Consider the following 13,243-nt stretch of genomic DNA (forward strand, 5'->3'; position numbering starts at 1 on the left):
CTCACGTTTTATTAATTCTTTTTTTTTTTAAACACACTTTTTCCCATATTTTTTTTTTTATATTTATTTTCTATTTCTCGGTGGATACAACATCTTTGTTTGTATGTGGTGCTGAGGATCGTACCCGGGCCTCACCCATGACAGGCAAGCGCGCTACCGCTTGAGCCACATTCCCAGCCCACGTTTTATTAATTCTTGCTTTAGATATTTTGAGTCTGTTATCAGATGGATATAAATTTTAAATTGGTTTATTTTCCTAATGTACTGAGACTCACTCTCTATGTCATCTTCTTTAGCTGCAATAATAACACTACTATAAAATATAAGTTTTATCAGCATAGTATGCCTTTTCTGACACTTATAACTTCTATATCCTTATCTTTTAACACTTTTCCCCCCCTGGTACTGGGGATTGAACCCAGGCCTGTATACATGCTAGGAAAGTGCTCTACTGCTGAGTCACATCCCCAGCCCTGTATTCTTATCTTTTAGATGTCTTTTGTACATAGCCGTTTCCCATTTCAAAAGTCAGACTAATATATTCTCTTTTGCAGGAAGTACTTAGTTCATTAACATTTGTTTGAAATTACAGCTGTCATCTTAATTTGTGTTATTTGTCATACATCGTCTATGGTTCTCTTTCTATTCTTTCCTACTTTCTTACTTGATTAGAAGGTTTTTTCCTTATTAATTTTTACCTCTGAAATAAACATAGTTTATTAATAAATAAACTTACCAATTAAAAATATTCAGTATATTTGCCCTCATCCCAAATGACACAAACTTAATACTATTTACTCCTTTCCAACTTCATGCTACTGTTGCCATGTATTTTAATTCTAACTTTTTGATTTTCTTTTTTGCTGTGCTGGGGATGGAACCCAGGGCCTAGCACATGCTAGGCAAGTGCTCCATCACTAAACTACTTCCCCAGCCCTCTTTACTTTTTAATGACCACAAACAATATTTTTATAGTTATTTTTATAGTTTATGTTTGCCCAGGAAACAGCCACATATTTACAATATTTACTACTTTCTAGACTCTTAATTCATTCTTCTGTTTCCTATCTTCCATATGGGATCACTTTCCTTCTAGGGGAAGGATAGTATCACCTTTCCAAAGAAATCAGAAGTGTTGGAATCAGAAGTGTTTCAAATTTCTAAATATCTGCATATACAAAATGAGATATCTTGAGATGAGAGGCAATTCTAAACATGAAATTCACCTATATACTTTACATATGCAGCCTGAAGGTAACTTTATACAATATTGTTAGTGGACCTTTGTTTCTTTTCTTTTTTTTTTTTTTTTTAAAGAGAGAGTGGGAGAGAGAGAGAGAGACAGAGAGAGAATTTTTTTTTTAATATTTATTTTTTAGTTATCGGTGGACACAACATCTTTGTTTGTATGTGGTGCTGAGGATCGAACCCGGGCCACATGCATGCCAGGCGAGCGCGCTACCGCTTCAGCCACATCCCCAGCCCTGGACCTTTGTTTCAACTGTGACCCATCACATGAGGTTAGGTGTGCATTTGTGATGACATGCTGGTGCTCAAAAAGTTTTAGATTCTGGAACATTTCAGATTTTATGGATGAGGGATATTCAATCTATCTTTCTTTAGAATTTCTTCCTAGTGGCAAACTGGTTTTGATGGTCTTAAATGCCTCTATTTCACCTAAGTTTTAAAGATTTTCATTAGATAATACATTCTAGATAGAAAGTTATTTTCTCTCAGTAACATGAAAAGAACATTCCATGGTTTTCTTTCTTTCCTTTTTTTTTTTTTTTTTAAGTTGTAGATGGACACAATACCTTTATTTTATTTATTTATTTTTATGCAGTGCTGAGGACAGTACCCAGGGCCTCACCATGTTAAGCAAGTGCTCTATCACTGAGCTACAGCCCCAGTCCCATGGTTTTCTGACTACAATCACTGCATTTGAGAATCAAATGCCAGTCTTTTAATTCATTAATTCTACCTTTAGCTGTGTCTAATATGCTGATATATCTCTGCTTAAATCTGAATCTGTCCCTCAGCTTCAACAGTTATCATAAATGCATAGCTAGGTAAATGTTTGAATCTTTACTTGAGCAAAGCAAATGCATATAGTTTAAAAATTCATGTAATATAAATGATAAAATATAATTTTTGACCCACCTTGCTCCATTCTACCCAATCTTCCTCCACAGAGGCAATTTAGTTCTTTTAAACTGTTCACTTCAGAATTTACACTTATAATTAAATAATATATTGATATCTTTTGATCCAGTTTTAGACATTATTTATATTCTATTACAAGGAATGAGAATTCAGCTCTCTAATACCCCACATTCTGTTTTCTCTTTCCATCCTTCTAACACAGTTATGATTTTTGTTTAATTCAGTGTTCAGTATTCCCATGATATCAATGCATAAGTTATTGATTCCATTTTCTGATTCCATGCAGTACTGCTGCGCTGTCTGTTTTCAGTCATAACACGATATTTTACTGAATTTAGTTAGTTTTGGACTGAGTTGCTCATTTCCCTTAGAACTGTATTTTTTGGACATCTATCGGAGCTCTTAAAGATATGTATTTGGGGCTGGGGCTGTAGCTCAGTGACAGAGCGCTCGCTTAGTATGTGTGGGGCACTAGGTTTGATCCTCAGCACCACATTAAAAAAATAAAATAAAGGTATTCTGTACACCTATAGCTAAAAAATAATTTTTTAAAAAAAGATATATATTTCTGGAGGAACTGTACTGCTTTCTACTAAGAACTGTGAGGCACCATTAATATGGAATCACTCTAAGTTAAATTATTTGCTTAATTAATTAGTTTTTCAAATTATTTATGTAGTGAGAATTTGGGCTACAACTTGAGGGAAGGTTTGTGATTTCAAAATGTCAGAGGTGATTTCCTTGGAAAGGAGCAAGATTATTTCCCATTCACTTTAAAAAAAAATTATACATGGATACAATACCTTTATTTTATTTTATTCATTTTTATGCAGTGCTGAGGATCGAACTCAGTGCTTCACACATGCTAGGCAAGTATTCTACCACTGAGCCACACTCCCAGCCCCACCTCCTTCTCTTTTATAGCATTTTCCTTTGGGATTCCAAATTAATTGAAAAGTTCCCTACCAGACTTCTTACCTTAGACAGACCAGTCACTTTCTCTTCTTTCCTCTAGAAGGTACAAATCTAAACCTCATGTTTTTAAAAACCATATAAAATAATAAGAGTCCCCTACATCCCTGTCATCTTATTAAGATGCTATTGCTTTTTTATTATTTATATGGTTTTTAAAAATAATTATGATAAAGGGAAATTCTTAGGTTTGATTAGCATCTTAATTAGAAGCAGAAATCCTATTATAAACAATAAACTTAGTTTTAGCTAGTAAATATTTAAATTATTTGTGAATTTGTTTATTTCTTTGCTGTTTATTCTAGTTTGTTATTGTATGGAAAATTTTATATGGGTAGGATGGTGACACATTCACGATTTGAATCTAATACCTCAGAGGATCTAACACTACTCTTGTAGGTTTCCCAGATATTTAATGAATGAGCTAAGAAAAAAAAAAACAAACATGTTTCTAACAATCTCTCTGCCTCTGAAAAAAAAATGTAAAAAATTTAGCAGAGTAACAAACAGTCCTAAATAAAACCAAATCAAAATCAACATAAAATAAAAGCTACTATTTCACCTTGGATATGAAAATTTGGAAAATGATAAAATCAGGGAGGGAAGTTTAGGTCCTTTGTATACACATATCTTATAAAAAGAGACCAAAGACCTCTCAGAGGGACATCTAAGTAACCTCAAGAGCTTTTAACCTGAACAAAATACAAATAATTCTTTAGCAAAGTACATCTGATTTGAAATAATAGGGTTCTGAATGAGTTTGAGTAATGACTAGAAAAATGGAGAAAAGATATCCATTAGAAGATCTGTAAAAGGGAAAACCAATAAGATTTGCTGATTTATTATAGACTATAAGGAAGAAGGGAGAAATACAGGAGTGAGGATACCATTTATAGAAATAACAAAGTCCAACAAGGTTCCTAGCTTTAGGAAATTACTGGGTCCATCTCAGATACAGTGAATTTGAAATGATAATGAATTAGCTGCTTTCTCATCTGAGTTCAAAAAGTATCATGTGTCTTGTACAGAAAAGTATATTATACCACTTTGTACTCTATTCAGTTGTTAAAAAGTTTTCCTTCCTTATTACATAACAGGCACCTCAAACAATGAATGTATAATAGGAAAAAAGAAAAAACAACAACAAAAAAACCTTTAGTAGGTGGCAACACCAGATAGCAACCTAAGAGACAGAACATAGCTGGAGTAAAACAGGAAAGTAAAAGTCACAGAAATTATTTTCAGCCTAAATACTTGAGGATTTTTGGCTCTTTTGTAAACAATTCCACAGTCAGCACTTGTATTCCTTAAGAATATATCATCATGTACATTTCAGGTTACATATCGAAAACACAGATGGTTTATTCATTTTGAGGGCTTTGTATTTCCTGTAAAAGGGCACCAAAAGTCCAAAGCATACTTTTTAATTTGGCCAACACAAATCACAAGGAGTTAACCTGGTCAAGACTTGGCCCCCAAGCATGTGCAACTTTATAGGAACAGACAGAGACACACATAAAAATGTAGAAACAGATCATCGTGCTTTTTAAGAACAGAACAATGATGTTTTGTTGGCATTATCAACCAAGTCACCAAATTTGATCATTTCCAAAATGCTAATCCATCTTAGTAGAATGAAAAATTGTAAAAAAGCAATTCTAGTTCCAAAGTCAATATCCAGAGGAGTCCAAAGATGGTCATGTTACAGCAGCACTGTTAAAATCAGTGAGCAGTATCTCTTGATGAAGTACATGGCATTATTGGACAGAAACACTATTTTAGAAAGAAAACAACTAAGATTAGTTTTTTGTGATAGATATTGAGCTAATAAAATTCTAAAGACTGAAAGCCATTTATTATGGCTTTCATTTTGAAACACAAATTATCCACCTAATCAGAATTAATATAGGTCTTTTCTCTGACATAAGAATCATTCTAGTTCATCTAACATATATAGACAGATATATAAGTCAAACAAAAAAACCTAATGGAGGGCTGAAAGTATAGCTTACTGGTACAAAGCACACACAAGGCACTGGGTTTAATCTCCAACCAAAGAAAAAAGACAGGCCTAAAATAGACACATATCTGAGTATTTAATGGAAAGAATATGAATGTTTGAATTTAAGTCTAACTATAAAATAAGGTGTATATATAAGCTACAATACATATAAGAAGTAACTTTCAGAAGCTGGGGTTATAGCTCAGTGATAGAGCTCTTGCCTCGCACAAATGAGGCACTGGGTTTGATCCTCAGCACCACATAAAAATAAAGATATCGTATCCATCTTTAAAAAAATATATTTTAAAAAAAAGAAGTAACTTGCAGGGGTGGAGTTGTAGCTCAGTGATGGAGTTGTAGCTCAGTGGTAGAGTGCTTGCCTGACATGTGTGAGGCACTGGGTTCCATCCTCAGCACTACATATAAATAAATAAAATAAAGGGATTGTGTCTCTACAAAAAAAAAAAAAAAGTAACTTTCAGATCTCCATGGTTCAATTTCCTCATTTGCACATTCAGAACCAACACCTGCCAAAGTCACTAGAAGTTGTAACTAAATTTATGGAAAACAACTAGCATCATATCAGGCATACAGTAGGCATTCCCACAAATTTTGGTCCTTAAATGTCTTAGTATCTTCTTGTACTGGGACACAAAGTTAATTTTAGGGACCTAAAATTAGTAATGATTTCTAAACTTCCTTCCAAAAGTACAATGGTTATTTAGTAAAAAATAAAGAACAACTGCTCTACAGGCAGGTGTAAAATACTATGAAGAAGTCTAATCAAATGAGAATACAGAATAGTAAATAGATGAACCATTAGAAAGTTAGGGATGTCTCTGGAAGAATAGTTTCAGTGGTCAAAGTATGATGTAGAAGAGAGGAAGAGAATACAGAATTTTTTTTTTTGAAATAATCTTGGCATAAAGGGAAGGGGAATAAGCAGCGGCTGAAGAAGGCAGTCTCTGGACCAGATTGGTATAGTTTTCTGATAGGATAAAACTGAGCAAAGGTTAAAGCTATTGGAAGGAGATGAAATAATAGAGCAAAATCCTGAAGATAACTGGGGGTGAAGACCAAGATCAGAGGAACAGCGACTAGATAAGTCTGTTTTGAACTATGGGTACAACTGCAGTTGATTCTGTAATTAGAAAAAATGAAAAAGTGAGAAAGTTCATCCTGAGTAGCCTCTATGTATCTAGAGACTAAAAGATGTAGATCATCTGCTATGAAGGAAGGGAATGGGTAGAGCTAGCCATATGAGAAAAGAACATTTCAGTTTCATCGACTTTCTTTGTTTCTTTGGTGCTGGAGATCAAACCAAGGGCCTTACACATACTAATACCACTACTGAATTAAAATTGGGCACAAATACTTCATTTGTAAGAACAAACCTAAACCAGGAATGAATATTTATAATTTTACTATAATATTCTAGGAAGTAACTTCTCATGACAACCAAGTATTTGGAGCATTATTGTCCTGTTTTGTAGCTTGATAAACTGAAGTTCAGAAAGAAAATATAAATTATCTAAGATAGTTAAGATTTCATGCCAAAACTCCCTTTCAGCTACCACACATTTGTTTCTTAAAAACAAAAACAAACAAACAAACAAAAAAACAAATTTACTGAATACTGTATGTATTATGATATAAGATAGTTTCATTTATTCTTTTTCTGACCCAGGCATAAAAAGAAACAAAATAAAGTTAGAAAAGGAATTCCAATAATGACTACGTAAGAACATTTAACTTAAAAGAACTAAATTGAAATGGCCCTGGTTATAAAAAAGAAAGAAAAAAAAAAGCTTTTGGGCTGGGGATGTGGCTCAAGCAGTAGCGCGCTTGCCTGGCATGCGTGCGGCCTGGATTCGATCCTCAGCACCACATACAAAGATGTTGTGTCTGCCGACAACTAAAAAATAAATATTAAAATTATCTCTCTCTCTCTCTAAAAAGTTTTGTTTAGTTTTGTGCTTTTGTGGTGCTAGGAATGGAACTCAAGACCTGGGGCATGCCAGGCAAGCATTCTACCACTGAGCACACTGCCCGCCAAGCACTAAAAAGGTTTTTAAGAAATCAATATGTTATGGATGGTGGGTAATGTAAAGCAATAAAATACTAAAGACTAAAAACTATATAATGATTCTATCACAACTATTGAAAACCTAAATGGGAGGGGGGAACAGTAATCCAGGAATAGAAAGTACAAACAATAAAAACTGTTTCTAACTACACCCCCAGCCCTCACTTGTTTTTTTTTTTTTTGTACTAAGGATTGAAGCCAGAGGCACTTAACCACTGAGCCACATCCTTAGCTCTTTTTACTTTTTATTTTCACTAAGTTGCTGAGGCTGGCCTTGAATCTGCAATCCTCCTGCCTCAGTCTCCCAAACCTCTGGGATTATAGACATGTGCCATCATGCCTGGCTCCCTGGTAGACTATTGGCATGTTACAGATTAGAATCCAAATTAACTGAATTGAATCTGAAAATAGCACATTGTGTGTGTGTTTGTGGTACTGGAGATGGAACCCAGGGCCCTGCAAATATTAGGCAAGCAGTCTACCAACTGAGCTACCTCTTCAAAACTGAAAAATACAGGTTTTCATCTCTAATTTATGACTCAACAAATTAAATCAGAGAAGACATTTTATTGACTACTCCTAAAGTTTGTTCATAAGGGGGTGTGGGAGGCCACACTGACATCACACAAAATGTTTACCACAGTGACAAGTTGCAAGTATGCAAATGCACATAAAAAAAAATGAAATACCCATGAGATATTAAAATATATTTAAAATGACATTTGAAGACTTTTTTGTTTTAATTGTACACAATACCTTTTATTTTATTTTTATGTGGTGCTGAGGATCGAACCTAGCACTCCGCCCGTGTTAGGCAAGTGCTCTACTGCTGAGCCACCACCCCAGCCCCGACATTTGAAGACTTTTTAATGAAATGATATAGTAAATATCAGATGTTCTGGTCACACAGCATCATTCTTTTCCTAAGGACATGACATAATGGTTTTCTTTTGGAGAATTACAGATCAAGGGTTGGGCACATGACCCTAAGCACTACTAATAGAGACTGTCCCAGAATCTTGAATTTTGAGCAGAATGTTGTATGGGCAGAAGGAACAGGGACAGAAGCCATCAATTGCAGCAGTGGTATCTAATGGAGAATCTCCAGGGAGTTTCAGAAATCTTTTTGGATCCTGTTAGAATCAGAAATTATTTCAGAAATCTTCCTGAAACTAGTTGGTTCTTTTCTATTCCAAGTTCTTAAGCCTCCCCACTGATTCAGGGAGCTCCCAAAGAGCCTTGCAATAAGTCTCATTTTTGTTTAAGTCTGTGTTATCTCCAGCTTGTAACCAGAGAACACTAATTGATACACATGGAACATACTTTATAATCCAGAACAAACACCAAACAACTCGGGATACGAAACTCTATGCCAATACATAAACAAGAGATCTATTCATAAATTTTTATTTGTATATAAACATAAAGAATAGGGAGTGAGGAAGATACAGCCACATTTTGACACTATATCTGATCAACTTCAACCCAGACTCCTTAGCATAGCAATCAGTGGCCTAATATGTAAAAAATTCTCAAAAATTAAAGTGTAATTATATTGTAAGTTTATGTTTTCGGTTCTCATTAGATTTTCTTTGAAAGATTTTATCTGTAGAAATGTACATTTGTAAGTAAAAGAGATTTTCTTAATCTAGAATTAGAAAAGTGCTATTTGTTGGAATTACCTAGGGTAGTTTAAACATTAAAACAGACTGGAGTTGTAATGCTATGATTAATCAGTAATTTTCAGGGAACTTCTTTTGTCTCTATTTTTTTTTTTTTTTAAGAATTTAAGTAGATGGACATAATACCTTTATTTTATTTATTTTTTTATGTGGTGCTGAGGATTGAATCCAAGGCCTCACACGTGTTAGGTGAGCAAAACTACCACTGTGTCACAATCCCAGGCCCTTGTCTTATTTAAATCTTCTTGGTATCTTATTTGATTGTTTGTTTTATCTATCTATCTATCTATTTACTTATTTTTTGAGAGTGGATCAGTCTTGCTATTGCTTAGACTTAGTGGGAGAGTCAAGACAATAAATGAATAAACAAAAAATAAAATAAATTTTAGATAGTAAGTGCTATAAAACAAATAGGGTTGACAAACCTTTTTTTATAAGTAGGCAAATACCGTAGGCATTGTGTATGGTGTATATTGTCTCTGTCATAGCTACTCATTGCCATGGTAGTGTGAAAGCATAAATAGACCTTGAACTCCTGGGCTCAAGCAACCATCCTGCCTCAGCCTCCAGAATAGCTGACCTTGAACTCCTGGGCTCAAGCAACCATCCTGCCTCAGCCTCCAGAATAGCTGGAACTATAGGTATGTGGCAAAACGCCTGACTTTGTAATTTGTGTGTGTGTGTGTATGTGTGTGTATTTTAATTAATTTATTTATTTGAGGTACTGAGGATTAAACCTAGGGGTACTTTACTGAGTTGCATCTTTAGCCCTTTATATTTTTTATTTTGAGATAGGGTCTTACTAAATTGCCAAGGCTGGCCTTGAACTTGTGATCCTCCTATCTCAGCCTTTCAAGTAGCTGGGATTACAGGCATATACCATCACGAATGGCATAATTTATATTTTAAAAGAATTGCATGTAATTGAATAAAGACTCTTAAAAAATTCAAGGGCTGGGGATGGGGCACGAGTGTAGCGCGCTCGCCTAGCATGTGTGAGGCACTGGGTTCGATTCTCAGCACCACATAAAGATAAAGATACTGTGTCCACCTTAAAAAAATAAAATAAAAAATAAATATTAAAAAAATTCAAATCATGAGAAATATAAAAGATTTCTCCTTTGTTTTCTCACCCCCACCTGTCATTGCTCTGTGACCCAGCAGGGCCCAGGCACTTATCATTAGGACTGTTCAATAAGAAGGTTTACAGGGGCTGGGATTGTGGCTCAGTGGTAGAGAGCTCGCCTAGCAAGTGTGAGGCCCTGGGTTCAATCCTCAGCACCACATAAAAATAAATAAATAAAATAAAGATATCGTGCCCAACTACAACTAAAAAATAAATATTAAAAAAAAAAAAGAAGAAGGTTTACAGCTGGGTATGATGGTGCACACCTGTAATCCTGGTGGCTTGGGAGGCTGAGGTAGGAGGATTATGAGTTCAAAGTCAGCTTCAGCAACTTCGAGGCTCTACACAATTTAGCAAAACCCTGTTTCAAAATAAAAAAATAAAAGAAGGGCTGGGATATGGCTCCATAGTAAGCACCAACTGATTGCATCACATAAGACATCAACTGAAGATGGGGCATTTTCCTGTAACAATATGATTCTTGCTCTGGGATATTCAAGATTATCTGCAGATTCCAAAGGAGTGTCACAAAACACTCAAAACCAGAATTTATTTTGATTTTTAAAATACATGTGTATACTGATGCTGGGAGCATAACTCTGTGGTAGAATAGTTACTCAGTATGTGCCAGACCCTGGATTTGATCCCCAGCACAGTACCCCTCTCCCTACCATATTGAACATTTGTATAACAGCACATACTTCATAGTAAAAAAGTATAGCACTTGGAAGGAACTTAACAAATAAGCCTGAAAAGTCAATGCCAAAGGTTGTAAATCAACATCTTAAACAGTGATCCAACAACCCTTTGGGTAGAAGCAATTATTCCAGGCAGCCCAGGAGTTTATACCAAGACAACTTAGTGAGAGGCACAGACAGGATTCTAACCCAGGCTGACTAGCCCAAGAAAGGTACTCAAGTGCTTTTAACCAGCTCTGCTAAACTAATCCTCCATGATCATCTCCAAGCCTTGGTTGAGCATTATGCTTAGGAGATTTAAACAAACATCAGCCATCATCATGACACTATATCATTAAAAACAATGCTTTTTTTCCATTAGCTCTAGTTACATTTTCGTGGTGATATTTTACCTTTTGTAACAGCCAGATGAAAATAGGGTTCATGTTGTATGATTTTAACTTTAATACAGAAGTTTTCTAAAAGTCTTATAATAAGTGTTCAGCATGATATTTCAAAGAAATAGAGAAAAATCTAAAGCAATTTTTCATTCAGATATGTACTAGGAAGAGTACTTTCTTGAGGGGGAGCAAGAGAAAAAATTATTATTATGAAAGTATGTACATTAGGTAACCTGTGTAGCTTATGGGAGGGGAAAAACACAACCAATTCAGGGTGAATAATTTCAAGTACTTTAACAAGAGAAAAATAAGCAATGAGAAATAAAAATACCCTTCAGGATTAAATAGAGAGATCTCTATCTTTAGTCATGCCCTACAGCAAGGCTCAGAAAACTATGGTCAGTAGGCCAAATCCAATCCACTGCCTATTTTGCAAAAAGGGTTTTATGGGAACACAGCTCTACCGATTCATTTACTTATTGTCTATGGATGCTTTCACACTACCATGGCAATGAGTAGCTATGACAGAGACAATATACACTATACACAATGCCTACAATATTTGCCTACTTATAAAAAAAGGTTTGCCAACCCTATTTGTTTTATAGCACTTACTATCTAAAATTTATTTTATTTTTTGTTTATTCATTTATTGTCTTGACTCTCCCACTGGAACACACACTTCATCTTCATAATGAAAGGGACTTAGTTCTCCACTGTATTCCTAGCACCTAGAACAGCGCACGACACATGGAATGCATTCAATAAAATTGTTGAATGAACGGCACTAAATGAGAAAGGGAAAAGAAAACAAGCATTACCCATTTTCCCTTTCTCTCAGAGTTGTACTCCAACTATTCAGCCCACCACTCCACTGAAGTTGGTCTTCTCAATTAACCACTGAATTTATCAAAATAAATTCAATAGTTAATTCTCAGTCCTTGCCTTACTTGACCCATCAGCAATGTCTGACCTAATTTGCATACACCTTTCTTCCTCACTCTTCATAAGCCTTTCAGACCATGGCACTCTCAGTTTTCCTCTCACTATTCTGGTATTTCCTTAAGTCTCCTTTGCTGGTGCAGTCATATTTCCCCAACCTTTTCATGTTTGTCTGCTTCATGGCTTAGTCATTGAGATTTTTTTTCTTATACTACACTCACTCCTGGGTGAGTTAATCATTTAATTTCTATTCCCCCAAACATGTTCCTTTACAGCTTTCTAGGTGCTAGGAATACAGTGGAGAACTAAGTCCCTTTCATTATGAAGATGAAGTGTGTGTTCCAGTGGGATTGTCAAGACAATAAATGAATAAACAAAAAATAAAATAAATTTTAGATAGGCATTTCAAACTTAATAAACCCAAAATTAAAACAATGCTTATCTATTCCCCCAAACCTGTTCCTTTACAGCTTTTGCCATCTCAATAAACAGGAACATCTTCCTTCCAGATGCTTAAACCCAAAATTCTTGGAGTCAACTCAGTTTCATTCTGGTTATCTTATAAACATATTCCAGGTTAATGATTACTTCTCACCCCCTCCACTGTTGCCATCCTAGTCCATGCCACCAATATCTCTTGCCTAATATTTGTAACTCACTCTTAGACTCTCTTAACAGAGCAGCCAGAGTGATCATGGTTAAAATGTAAATTTCAGGTTCAACAGCAGCTCTCCCACTTGAAGTCACATAATTTGGTCCTCTGAAATCTATTTGCATTTTTATTCCCTCCATACCAGACACAGGACTCCATGCAGAAGCATGTCAAGCATGCTTCCATGGCTCTTCTGGTTGAATCCAAAGAATCCAGAATAAGACACTTTAATGAAATACTGTGTCACCTAATTCTAAAAACAACTCTGTGAACTAGTTATCATTTCTCCCACTTTCAGATCAAGAAAGTGTGCCTGGCATGGTAGTGCACAGGTGTAATCCCAGCTACCTGGGAAGGTGACACAGGAGGATCATCAGGTTCAAGAACTTGTCTCAAAACAAAATAGAAAGGGCTAGTGGTAATGCACTTGCTTACCACGCACAAGATGCATGAGGCCCGGGTTTCAATCCCCAGCCAAATACACACACACAAGAAAAGTAAGGTTTACAGGTCACTTAGCTAACAAATATGGAGTTGGCG

General features: G+C 35.3%; 1 protein-coding gene across 3 annotated transcripts in view; it reads right to left on the reverse strand.

The window, feature by feature from the left end:
* Nucleotides 1–13,243, reverse strand: part of Slc25a17 (solute carrier family 25 member 17) — a 45,525-nt gene that overhangs the window by 30,879 nt on the left and 1,403 nt on the right. The window lies entirely within an intron of this gene.

The sequence above is a fragment of the Callospermophilus lateralis genome, chromosome 4 (assembly GCF_048772815.1).
Source record: "Callospermophilus lateralis isolate mCalLat2 chromosome 4, mCalLat2.hap1, whole genome shotgun sequence".
NCBI lineage: Eukaryota > Metazoa > Chordata > Mammalia > Rodentia > Sciuridae > Callospermophilus > Callospermophilus lateralis.